The following is a 13,472-nucleotide window of genomic DNA, read 5'->3' as shown; positions in this document are numbered from 1 at the left end:
GGCATGGGCATCTCCCGGGGGCAGCAGCCCCTCCCGCCCCCTCCCCGACCGCCCGGGAAAGGCAGCAGCAGGCGAGCAGGGCCGATGGAAAAAAACAGCCCCGCTTCGTGTGCGAGACCGCGACGCGCCCCGGCAGCTGCGGCCGGCACAGCGCAACCCGAGTCATCGCGTGTCCCGCCCGGCCGCAACTTTAAAGCCGCGGGCAGGTGGAAGAGGCGCGGCGCAGCCCTCCCACCGCGGTGCCTGTGCGGGAGAGGCGCGGCATGCCCGCGGCCGCGGGGCGCCCCCGCACGGCGGGGACTGCGCCACCCGACCGGCAGGGGCCTGGGAACACCGTGTCCCTCGGGAACGTGGGGAGGAGGGCCAGAGGAGAGGTGAAAAAAGAGGCGAAAAAAAGGGAAAAAAAGAAAGGATAAGGGAGAAGAAAAAAGAATGAAAGGAAGGACTAGGAAAATAAATAGGAAAAGAAAAAGGGAAGAAGGTGAAAAAAGAGAAAAAGTCACCCCTTCTAACAGGAATAGGAGCGTAAGTACAGTGTGAATGGTATTCCCACTCATCAGACAGGTTTTATTGCAGGCAAGTGCATTCCTCCCACCCCCCCCCTTAATATTTCTGGGTTTTTTTTATCCCCCTCCTCTTTAAGAAGCAAAGCTTGCAAGCTGAGTCAGTTGCTCTAAGTGATAGCAAGGCACACGTTGGCTGTGCAGATAGCAGTGCTGGATGTGTCCTGTTGCTCGTTGTCCAATGTGCACCTGGTCCCACTGCACCGAAAAACATTTTAGGCACAAAAGTAGGAATGGCCGCATCTGTGGAGCCGCAGCTGACACGTGTGAAGGGGGTTGAGAAAGTGAGTCTAGCCACTCTGAGTGTCAGGTCCTCTATAACAACTAGAATCACAAAGTGTGGTGTCGTGAACTCAGGGAAACAAAATTTTTTTACAGCAAACTGGATGCTTTCTGGGGAATAATTTCATCTGTACCTTAAAATCTAAGATTTATTATCAGAGACCTTTGCAAGGGTTTAGTACAGTCAAGCAAAAAATCTGCAGATGTATCTGATATCATAAAGGTGCATTGATTTTAGACCAGGACCCTTATTTTATCACTGTAACTGTCTGGAAATCCTGTGTTTAAGACATGTGAAAAGACATTTATTTATCTCATATTTGTCATAAACGTTTAGTTCATATGACAAAAACTCTATCGATATTCTTCTCAGAAAAGAAAGCCAAAACCAGCAACTCACACCAAATAAGAATCTTCCTTCTTACTTCTACCACCCCTAAATATTTTCTGAAGTTCTGTTTTAGTATATTGATATTTACAGACTAGTTTCTGTATAATCTCGTGTTAATATTGATTTATGCCATTCCATAAATTAGTAGGGATCACACTGAAATTCTTCCTCTGTGAGCTATGAACACCTTGTTAAGTAAAAGTTTAAATTTACATGACTGTTGTTATACCATTGAACTATAAAACTACTTTGTTCTACAAGCAACATCCTATAAAAAAGGTCTGTATTCAGACCTTATATTTGAAGAAACTAAAGAAAATTCTGAAATGTTATTTTTTCTTTAAATATTTTTGATGACCTGAATTATCAAGCTTTTAAAAATAAAAATTTAGGAAGAAATGAAACAATTTACGCTAGTTTGAAAAAAGGTGTTTTAGTGATAAAAAATTTCCCCAAATCCTACTCTAAATAATCTAAAAAGAATGAAAATAAGTTGTTTCTTTCTTTCTGGATAAGCAACACTCAGAAAGTAAACTGCATAATGCATTCATGAATTTATGCTTTACCATCTGGTGGCCTGATTCTTACTTCCCACTGGCCTTGCGTTAGTATACCAGCCAGCAAGTCAATGGCTACACTTTTGAATTACAAAGATTAAAAGATACACCTATGTTACAGTCACTTTGTTAAATCTTCAGGATTACAAGATCTGCTAAACTTATACGTGTTTCAAGGAAACAGGTTTCTCTTTAAGTAAACAAAACCAGTAAACAGTATGTAAATTCCATTTTTGTCTCGTGGGACAGATCCTTTGTCTTCCTTTTAGACTCATCAAGTGTCTTAAGGTGTAAGGGGTCCATAAGGATCATCTAATCCAATGCCCTGCTCCTTGCAGGACTACCTAAACCTAAACCAGATGATTAAGAGCATCATCCAGACACTCATTGGACTCTGACAGGCTTGGTGCTGTGACCAGTTCCCTGTGAAACCTGTTCCAGTGACCATCTTGATAAAGAACACTTTCCTAATGTCCAGTATGAATTTCCCCTGATGAATCTTCATTCCATTTCCTCATGTCCTGTTGCTGGTCACCAGAGAGGGGAGACCCTCTTCCACTGCCTGCTGTGAGGAAGCTGTAGTCTCTGAAAAGGACAACCCTCAACCCTCAACCGTCCCTTCTTCAAGGTCAACAAAGTGACCTCGGCTGCTCTTGAATGCCTTATCCTCAGGGTCTTTCACCACCTTGGTCACCCTTTTCTGGACACACTCTTAATAGTTTGATACCCTTGTACCGAGGCACCTTCCTGGGTGCTGTGCTTGATGCACCCCAGGACATATCTGGCTCTTTTGGCCGCCAGGGCATGAAGTTGACTCATATCCAACTTGCCTCTACCTAAACCATCAGATCTCTTTCTTTTTGGTGCTTCTCTTCAGTCTCTCATCCACCAATTATATATAACCAGGATTACTCTGTCCCAGGTTGAGAATCTGACACTTGCTCTTGTTAAATTTCATGCAGTTGGTGATTGCCACCTCTCTAGTTTATCCACATCTCTCTGTAAGTTCTCTCTACCCTTGAGGGAGTTAACAGTTCCTCCTCTTTTAGTATAACTGGCAAACTTCCTTAATATTCATTTAATTCCCACATCCGGATAATTTATAAAACACTAAAGAGCACTGGCCGAATACTGAGCCCTGGGGAACCCCACTGGTGATTGGCTGCCAGCCTGATATGACCCCATTTACTTTAATTCTTTGAGTCAGCCAGTTGCTCACCCAACATACAATGAACTTGAGTAGCTGAGTGCTGGACATTTCATCCAGAAGGATGATGTGAAGAGACAGTATCAAGCTTTGTTAATATCAAAGAACCCATATCCACTGCCTTTCCTTGGACAACTAGATGGGTGACCTTGTCATAAAAGGAAATTAATTTAGTGGAGCAGGACTTGCCCCTTATGAACCAGTGCTGGTTATGACCAATGACTGCATTGTGTCTCAGGTACTTTTCACTAACTCCCAGAATAAATTTATTCATAATTTTACCAGTCACTGAAGTGAGACTTACAGGCCTGCAATTACCAGAGTCTTCCTTCCTACACTTCTTGAAAACTGGGAGAACATTTGCTATGCTTCCAGTTGACTGGGACCTCTCCAGACTCCAAACACTGTGGAAAAAATAATGGGGAGAGATTCTGCAAGGACGTAAGCCAGGTTTTTCAGTACACTGGCACAGGTCCCATTAGGCTGCACAAATTTATATGCATTCAGCTGAAGCAGCAAGTCTCAAGCTCAGAGTTAGCTGGGAGTTTATAATTTCCATAATCACGGCCTTCCAAAAGAGAGCTTAGGAGTCGCTGATGTTAGAGGCAGAAAGGCAAAAATGCCTCTGCTTTGTCTGCATCCTGATTTTGAGATGACTGACCTAATCCAGTAATGGACCAATATGATCTCTGGCACTTCTTTTGCAGTTAACATATTTAAAAAAGAAGGCCTTTTATTGTCCTTCAAAGTGCTGCTTAGTTTGGACTTTAGCTGAGCTTTGGCCATACGAATTTACTCCCTGTAGTGGTGAATAGCATCTCCGTAGTCCTCCTTCATTACTCTATATTCTTCATCTCTGAGATGCCCACTATTTGTGTGAGATTCAGAGCTTTTTGAATGTCTTACTTTGAATCTTTAAATAAGGTCATTTAGATCAGTGTTTGCTAGGTAGTTTGTCTGTTTAAGTCCAGATAGGCATATTCACTGACTTTAATGCCTTGTTAAATACTCCTACCAACCATTTAATTCTTTCTGTAGCCGAAAGTCTTGATATTTTAGTCCAACAAAGTGTGAATGCTTGTGTGTATAGAACAGAGACCAAACTGTTCAGCCTCTTGTTGGATAGGCTCTCTATTGTCACACAATCTGCATCTCTCACAAGTTTTAAGAGCAAAGGAATAAAAGCTTCTTCCTGTTACTCTACTGAGCACAGCCATAGACTTGCCTTAGGTGAAAAAATTATTTTACATAAGAAATTGGAGAGTGGGTGTTATAATAAACATTTTGAAAGTAAACTGAAATCATTCCACCGTTTTGGTTTTTTTTGATGCCTTAAACATATGAGGTCTGGAACACAATACTGTCTGTCCAGGAAGTGAAAATACCCAATAGTACCATCATTCAACACACCTCTATTTCCAAAGATCACATTGTCAACTTGATTTTATGAACTTCAGACATGCAGTTTAATCAGGCAACTACTTTCAAGCCTGTAAGGTGAGATCTTTATTTTAATGGTAGTTCTTCACAGATTTAGCTCTTGAATGATTGCTGAAGCTAATCACATGGGAAATTAGGGGACAAGTCATGAAACAGGACAACACTGGGCAGCTTGAGAAGGAAGAGGCTTAGAGACTTGTTCTCAGTTTATTCCTTTTTTTTGCTTTCCATAGAAGATGATGCTTATTGAGGAGTGCTAGACTTCAAAATGGAAAGAAACAACAAAACAAATGCAAATTTATTTACAGCGATGTTATATTTAAGGGATGAGGCAGAGCAGCTCAGATTATTTATATAATTGAATTTAATAATAATGTATCTCTTTATAGACATTTCTTTAAAATTTATTAAATACAGTCCTTAGGATACTTTAGAGGACCAAAAAAGTTGTAATAGGATTCTGCAATGTTGGAATTTTCCTGGACCCAGATACAAAGGTAGGCACCTATAGTCAGGCCCTCTCTCAGCTAGAATTCATCCAAGATGAATTTGACTCAATGATGTTTGAAATATTAGCTCAATCCAGAGATTGCACCAGGTTTGCAGTTGACTAATTGGGCAATCACACAGACCTCAACTTATGGCCAACATAAAATACTTCACCATACTGAGTTGAATGCTCAGATATTGTCATTTCTAGCTCCGATTTATAAAAATAATGCTGGTAGAATATGTTGAAAGGCAGACAGCAGGTACCTTAGACCTGCAGAAATTTTCTACTTCCTTAATCTGTTCACAATGTCAGGCAGATTCCAATAGTACAGCAGTAAGTTTGATTGATAATTAACCAGGAGTTATGTCATATCACACTGTGAATATTTAAGGGTTAAAAAAAATTAATTTCTTGGAGGACAGTTTTTTGGGAGTTATTTCTCACTTTGTGATAATGTACTTCTCATAATAACCTACCTGTGGAGTTTGGGCTACAGAAATGGGATCTTCGACTTGTCTTCAAAGGCTGCATGAGCATTAAGAGAGTTCCAGGTACATGACAACATAGGGTGTGGTAGACAGGAGTCCTGCCTGTCCTGCTTTCAACCAGTTACCTCACAGTGCCAGTATTCTTTGTCAGACGATTCTAGGAAGCAATCATTATTTGTTTATTCAAACCAACACCCAGAGGAGGGTGAGGTGTTTTGAGAGGCATGTTCATTGGTCATGCTCTGGCGTCACATTGCATGACTCCTGCTTGGAGAGAGTAAAGCTGAGCTTCTTAAGTAGTTCCCCTAGGAGGAAGGAAGATACTCTAGAACTAAAGAAGCACTGCAAGTGAGTGCGGTCAGGTAGACTAACAGGAGGTATTACTAACCATCATCAAAGTGACTATTCCTCAAATCCACTAACAAGATGAAGCCTGGTGCATGTTTATAGACTTGTAGAAGTTTGGTTCATAACAACCAAAGTCAGAACCTCCAGGTGTGGCAGTGTGTAGGCAATTCACCCCAAAGCAGGCTTTCCCCAAATTTAAGACTGTATGCAGCTGTAAGAAAAAGAACTGTGAAAGTCTGAAAGAGCTATCAAAGGTATGTTGCACTGACAGACTGTTACCTCCCCAGCAGTCTCAGGAGGAATACCACTGCCATGCGTTGTCCTGTGTCCAAAATCCAGTGAGCAGTAGAACATGAACATGGTGGTGAGAAAGTAGCAGGACATTTTACTTCCATCAGTTTTTACACACTGTCTTAATGACACCTAAAAGCTATTAAAGCCATTCTGGTGGAACTCCTCTCTGTGATGTGGGAGAAGAGAATAGAAAAAGAAATGCAGGAACAACATTCAGAAACACTGATTATTATTTTCTTGGCCTTGTTTAAAGGGAGGAGATGAGACTGCTACACTTGCTGTTCCACAGGCTTGTACAAGAACCCAGATGAATCAGAACTGAAGACATGTTCACTTTTTCAATGTGCTCAGAGCAACTGGTTCTTATGTGCTGACTCCAGAGGCATTAATCATTGCACACAGAGAACACAGAAGTGTATCTAAAGCATTGTTATTCTTTCCCTGTTACTTTACCCATGTACATACATGATTTCCTTAGCCATTACTGCCACTGAGCAGAGATTGTAAATACCATTTATGCAATCCAGACTTTAAAAATACATGGAACAATGTACTGCACCTATGGGTCAAGCTTAGTATAAGGACCTTAAAGGCTGTGGAAGGCATTCATCTCAGAGTGGTATTGAGTTTTATAAGACTGTAAGCAACACTGGAGACTTCTGTGCAACACTCAAGAGCATGCATCCACTTCAACAACTTCCAAGTCCAGTGGTTTAATCTTTTTTCCCAATTGTGAACTTCATCATATTTTCCTGCAGACAGATCCTTCACTGCACAATAGTTTGAAATCTACTGACAGTAGATTTCAGACCAGTTGGTAAAGGAAGACTAGCTGGTAAAGGAAGCCTGAGAAACAGGCCACAGATCTCCCAAGGATTTCGAGCCACTGATTGAAAAAGTTTAATTGAGCTGTGCTCCCAATGCACAAACAGAAGAGTGTCCTTTATTTGTTGTGAAATTAATAATGCATGTCAGTTTCATAGATGAAGTGAAGAAGAGAATGCTAGTCAATGCAACAATCTAAATTTAAAAGATTTTTTTCTTGGGACAAAAAATTTTCAACCATCCAGTGTTTTTGGACCAAAACCCTCACATGAGGCCCAAGCATTGGGCTACATCACATCTACATCAAAAAAACCCAAATTAAACTTCTGGAATCAGTCAGGTCTGACACATAAGGAAGGAGAAGAGTAACAACATCCTGTGAATCATGCTCATCCTTTGCAGTTATGACACATTACAGGAGGTATAGGAGAAAGTTTTACGAAGGATGTCTGGACTTCAGGTGGCTCTCTTGAAAGCTGTTTATTGCATAGGGAAGTTACAGCATTTCAGGGAGTGGGTATCCAGAGCCAGCCTTTCAGCTGCCAGCTCCAGCTGTAAGCATACCTGAAGCCACTTTCTGTTCAAGTTACAAAGCATTATATACTTTACTTTGCAGAGTATCTTAACACATAACAACCAATAAGCACCATACACAATACTTTACATTTGCCTATAGCCTATCATAGCTACTACCATCACCATATTATAGTCATTATTATCCAATCACAAGAGTAAGTAAGTTACAATTTAAGCTTACAATGGAAAATTCTCAGACCTCTCTTTTTCTTGCTACATCGACATTTCTTGTTTGCCTGCCATATCTCTCTTTTTGGTAAACACATGTTTTCTATTTACTTAGCTCTTCTTGAGAGTTATTTACTTGGTGAAAAACACGTCTTTGTTTGTAGTCACATACCTTTGTCCTATTCATAAAAATTTTCTTCCAACTCATCTCCACCCTTTGCCTTCTCAGTTACTCAGTGATCAGTGTTTCAGCAAAATATCTTTTACTCTGTGTCAAAACTTGCTTTCATTTCTATCTCATCCTCAGTTTCTACATTCAGAGATCTTTCTGCCAAGCCTACATATCTGTGAAACTTTTTTACCAAACTTTCATCCTCCCTAACAAGGAGGAAGTGTGAGAGTTGCCTAGTCATATTTCTAAATCTTTTGACTGTCTGCCCTTCGTATATCACAGATATATCATAACATAAAGCTTGAATATGGGGATAGGTTTTGCTGTGAAATTGAATATTATTTTATTGTGACGTCACTTCCAGATGTCACTACTTTGCTGGAGCTGTTTTCGTATTTACTGCTGACAGAGTTGCACTACACACAAGCACTGGTAGTTTTATTCTGTTAAAAGTCTCAGCCTGAGTGAGAAAATAGCATCCATAGTGGAAAGATCAGGTGAAATATTTTACACATTAGTTAGAGAAAATTTGTGGGTACAATTTTTAGTCTGTGACATGTTGATGTAGAAGTTATGGAAGGATAGTTTCTTGTCCTGAAGAGGGGAAGAAACCTCAGGGGAAAAAGCAGGATGCATCAGCGTAACACAGTCAATACTGAATTTGTCTTCAAAAGACCTTAGTTCTCTTTCCAGGTATTCTGAGGCTCTCAGAAAAATCTCTTCAGGCCCTTCTGTATCATGTTCTATCTGTAGAGTGAATTCAGCTTGGTCTCTCAGTTAGAAACTTTCAAACCTTATTTTTGCTTATCTGAATGTAGAATTATGAAGTATTTTGTTATTATCAGAGGTTATCACTACTTCAGTTTCTGGTACTTTGCTTCCAAAATATAATTTGTTTACATCTCTTCACAGGGAAGGATTTTCCTTGCTACTGGAAGAACAACCACCTTTGTGATCCATAACACCAGGGTCTTTCTTCACATAAGCCTCGTATACTCATGAAAGGATCAAAAGTATGCCACCCAAGTACCAAAAATATTATTTGGCACAGTAACAGTTTTTGTTTAGTTTTTATGAGTACAACTTTCAGTCCTTCTGGCAAGATAAACTCAAACAGTAAAATAAGCATTTTTCTCTTTCCTTAGCAACTTGTAAAGAAAAGGAACAACTGAATTGGCTGTCACTACAGGAGGGTGGTCTCAGAAACCATATACTGTTCTGTTCACAGAACAGAAATTATTTTGGAGAACTTGCCCTGAGCACATAGGAACATGCTAAACTTACACCTTATGTGTCTTTGTACAGTTCCTTTTCTTTTCAGAGTGTGTCAGCAACATTACATACTCAAATGCAGCCTTAACTCAGTTGAGTCTTGGCCATGAGCAGTCCTGTGCTATGTCCTGGCTCAGTTTAGTGAATGGGTCGTGGTTGGGTAAAAAATGCTGTAGCAATTTGTATTGGCTCAGGAATGCAATGAAGCTTTGTGGGTGCCAAGGACAGAGATTTCTAGAAAGTTTTATGTTTTTAATGTGTTCTGTTATATGCTTTAAACTTCCTGGTGATTTGCCAAAGTACATCTGTGCCTGTTGTATCTTCAGCTTTACCTGGTACAGCCTGAGGATGCTGATCAGTTGTACAGCCCTATCTTGCTTTCTCAGTAGGGTCTCTGCCAGCATCAGTGCACCCCACGTGGATAGCACTGGTGGGGGAAAACAGCTATTCTACAATGATTTTATGATTTTGGTTGAACAGATTCCTTGCACCTGGCTCAACCATTCAGCATCTTTTTGTTCCTGCTCTGAGTTGTTGGACTTGATGATCCTGAAGGTCTTTTCCAACTTAAAAAAGTCAATTCTACAATTTTGTCCTGTGAAAAACAGTTCCTTTGATTGAACTTTTCTTTTTAAATTACTGATTATCTAAGTTATCATGGTTGTCAGTGCAACTTCATTTCTTCCTACTATGAAGAAATATAAGCAGTATTTCTCTGTAAAAAGACTTGGGAAGGTAAGTCATGGGATAAACATACTTTCGCAAATCCTTCAAATTTTTCTTACCATTTCCAAGACTAACTTACATGACAAAATGCTAAACCCTTGTAGCATATGATGAAAACATTCTTAACCACATGGCTTATAACCATGGCTTATAACTAGTGGCTTTGAACCTTGGTTCAAGTCTTTGGAGAAAATGTGAATTTCCTGCTATAATAACTGCAATTAAAGGGCAGACACAAGGCAGCAGGAGTATTCAGTTAAGATTTAGGCCTGCTACCTCTTTCCTTGTTAGCAAAATTACCTTTTCCTGCAAATGGTGTGTATCCACTCTAATACCAGACCCAGAAATTAAGCACTCACAAGTTTGGACAGTGTTGCAAGAAGAAATGCAACTCTTTGTAGCACAAACTATCTTGCTCTGTATTTTCAGTATTACATTTAATTGTGTGATCACAGGCTTTAGTTTCAACCACATCTTTTTCACATTCAATTGCTTTCTTTCTCACATTCAGTTGCTTCCTGACTCAACATAATTTCTCTCACCTATGTCTTTCAGTTCCTGCCCTCTTTTAAGCTTTGTTGTTTCAGTCTTACTTTTCTTACTCTGTTAGTCCTGAGCTTGCTAATGACTGTCTAATTTCCATTCTGTCAGTGAACTGCCAGCCAAAGTCCAATAATGTCAGACTCACAGAATGGTTTGGTTTGGAAGAGACCTTAAAGAACACCTAGTTCACTCCTCCTGTAATGGGAAGGGATACCTTCCTCTGAATAAGTTCCACTGAATAGGTTGCCAAAAAAAATTTAAGAATTCATTTCTTCTTCTTTTGCCTCTTTCACTTACAGCCCAGTCAGCTGTTAAATTCCTCATTATTGCTCCAAGCCATTAAGAACCATCATGTAAGACCAAGAAGCCATTAATTTTCCATCTCTCTTTGCTTGAAGTTAGAGCCTTTCTAGCTCACTCTCTACCAGCTGAGTTCTTCAGAATGTCCTTCACTTTTCATCTGATAACACTTTTTCCACTCCTCTTCTGTCTGCCTGTTTCCCTTCCACTCAGTCTTTTCCAGTCTTCTTCATCTACACCTGACTTCTAGGGTTTTGTTTTGTGTTCTGTTTGGTTTAGGTTTTTTGAGGGGAGGCGGGGGTGACTGAAGTGGTGCTTTCTTATTGTCTGTTGTTGTTTTGTTTTGCTTGGAGGGCTCAGTAAAAATGAAGAGAGTAGTTTTCTGCTCTTGGTTCTGGCACCTGATTCCACATTTGGACTTGTCAAAACCAAACATTAGGGTCTGTCGTAGCAGTTAGTGACAGAATTAATAGGTACATGTACCTTTTCACTGCACTTGGTTGTAAGGGGATATAACAAAGACTCTCTGATCATTGAAGGAGGATGTTGCATGAGGGAATAGAAGGCACTGAGGGTTTAGGAGTTCAGGGTGGAGAAAGACAGTTGAGCATAGGTAAGGTAGGATTTTCAACAACAACCATATCTGTAAGCTTTTTAGGTATATTACACATTGTAGCGGGTTCAGTTTTAACTGGGCAGAAATACCAATTTAGTGTAGTGGTTTGGTCCAAAATACTAATTACTGTTTCTCTTCTGTGAGATAAGAATTAGGAGAAGAGCAAAGCAGGCACAAAACTTGGAAGAATATAAAGAAGTTTACTAATAGACCTAAAAGAAGGGGGAAAAAAAAATCGTACCACACCATCAGAACACGTCTCCTCCCCCCACCTTTCTCCCTTTTCCCACTGACAATGTAAAAGACAACCCTTGAGATGTTCAGTCTGTTTACCACTTCCATAATATCCTTGTTCAGTTCATTTAGGAAGAGGAGTCTCTCTTGCTCATACTATGGAGACATCTCCACAATGAGACAGCCACCCGGGATGGTTCTCTGCTTGCATGTGAGAGTCCCCTCCCATGACTTACAGCTTTTCCCACAACTGATTTCGAGGGTCCAATCTTGAGCTAATGGGGTACCATTTTAAGGTTGAGCCGTTCAGAAACAAAAGTTATCTTCACCCATCTCTGGGAGTATTTTATCTCTAAGAATAAAGGCCCTCCTCTTCCCTGGGAGGAAAAGGGTCCTCATCATCTTCATCTCTAGGACTATCTCTGGGAGCATCTCTAGGAACAGAGGTCTTCTCCTTCCAGCTGGAGCAAGAGTCCTCATCGCTTCCATCTCTCCCTGTTCAAACTTCTCATCAAATTACAGCTGCTTCAGCATTTGCTTGTTTCAGCACAGGTGCTTTTGCTTACAAGTACAGTTTGAATGCTCCACCCTCCATGCTTTCATGAAATTAGAACGGGTACTCTGATACACCACAGTCCATCACCACCATAGCTTTACAACAGAATTTCAGCTTTAAGCATCTCCTCTTTCTCCTCCCTCAGGTTTTCAGCTCTTCACAGCACTAAAAGGGTTAATCTCACCCAAGCCTTGCAGCTGGAATTTCACTTATCGCTGTTGTTCACATGATCTTTGCTGGGCAGCAGGCAGCTTCAGCTGAATCTTGGCCACACTGGAGAGGGGGAGAGAAACCGGGCTGCTCTGCACATAACAGGGCTGTGGGGGGGCCACAGGTGGAACAGGGCTGCACAGCTCCAGGATGGCTGTGGCCCGGCCTGGCCCGACCTGAGTAGGGCCCAGCAGGGCCGCTGGGCCCCGCACGGGCCCAGCCCAGTTACCAGTCCTCTGGCCGGAAGCAAGAGAGAGCTTTCCTGGGGTTTGTCCATTCTTAAATGTGGACCACAGAGGTGGTCAAAATTCTAAGTGGCTTAAAAAATTGTCCATATTCAAACTGGCCAGTTGATAGGTTCTATCAGGTCATAGAGGAGCTGTAAGCACCCCTTTGCAAGAACATCACTTCCAGGACTATGCTTGCTAACTCATGACACAAATATTTTACTTGGAAAGCCAAGGGATGCTAGAAGAGAAGCAACACTTTATTAAAAAAATTACTGTATATATCCAAACAAACAAACAAAAAAAAGGATTTGTAGTTTGTTAGTAGTGTTTTTTGCTAGTATCTCCCCCATTTTTACCTCATGGTAAAAAAGTGTTTCTCTGATTTTCCACATCTCTTCTACGTCTCTGTAAAAAAAAGAGAGGAAAAACCCCAAACCATTAAAACTTCCCTTATTTCAGTAGTTGCCATGAAAATATACTATTTCACTACATGTCAGGCTGCATACACTTGCCCAAGGTTGCTGCAGGTGAACTGTGCTCAATAGACCAAAATTATGTCAGTGCCATGACTGATTCCCCTGTGCCACCGCAGATACCCCTTGTATCTAGCTTCCTCCTTTAGTGATGCCAGTATTGTTTGAGGTTTCAGTCTTGCTAATGGAAATGGACAGACATCTGGTACTCTCATTGCTTCACAGTTTAGAGTTTCTAATAGATTTATAGTAATAAAAACAATTTTGTGGCTTCAGGATTCATGGTTTAACCCTGGAGAGAATGAAGATTAAATGGCTGAAGTTAGACTTCTGAGATATAGTAGGTTGCTGAGAAGTTTAAAAAACTAATTTTCCTAAGAATTAGCCACTTTTACCCTATGTAAGTTTGTAAGCTTGCATATTAATTTTCAGATATTTGTTCAAGATAGACTAAGGAGAAGGAAGGCTGTATTTTAAGAAAGGGCTATCACTGCTGCATAGAATTGGA

This window comes from Coloeus monedula, assembly GCF_965178545.1.
Source record: "Coloeus monedula genome assembly, chromosome: Z".
NCBI classification, from domain to species: Eukaryota; Metazoa; Chordata; class Aves; order Passeriformes; family Corvidae; genus Coloeus; species Coloeus monedula.
This window is presented reverse-complemented; position numbering follows the sequence as displayed.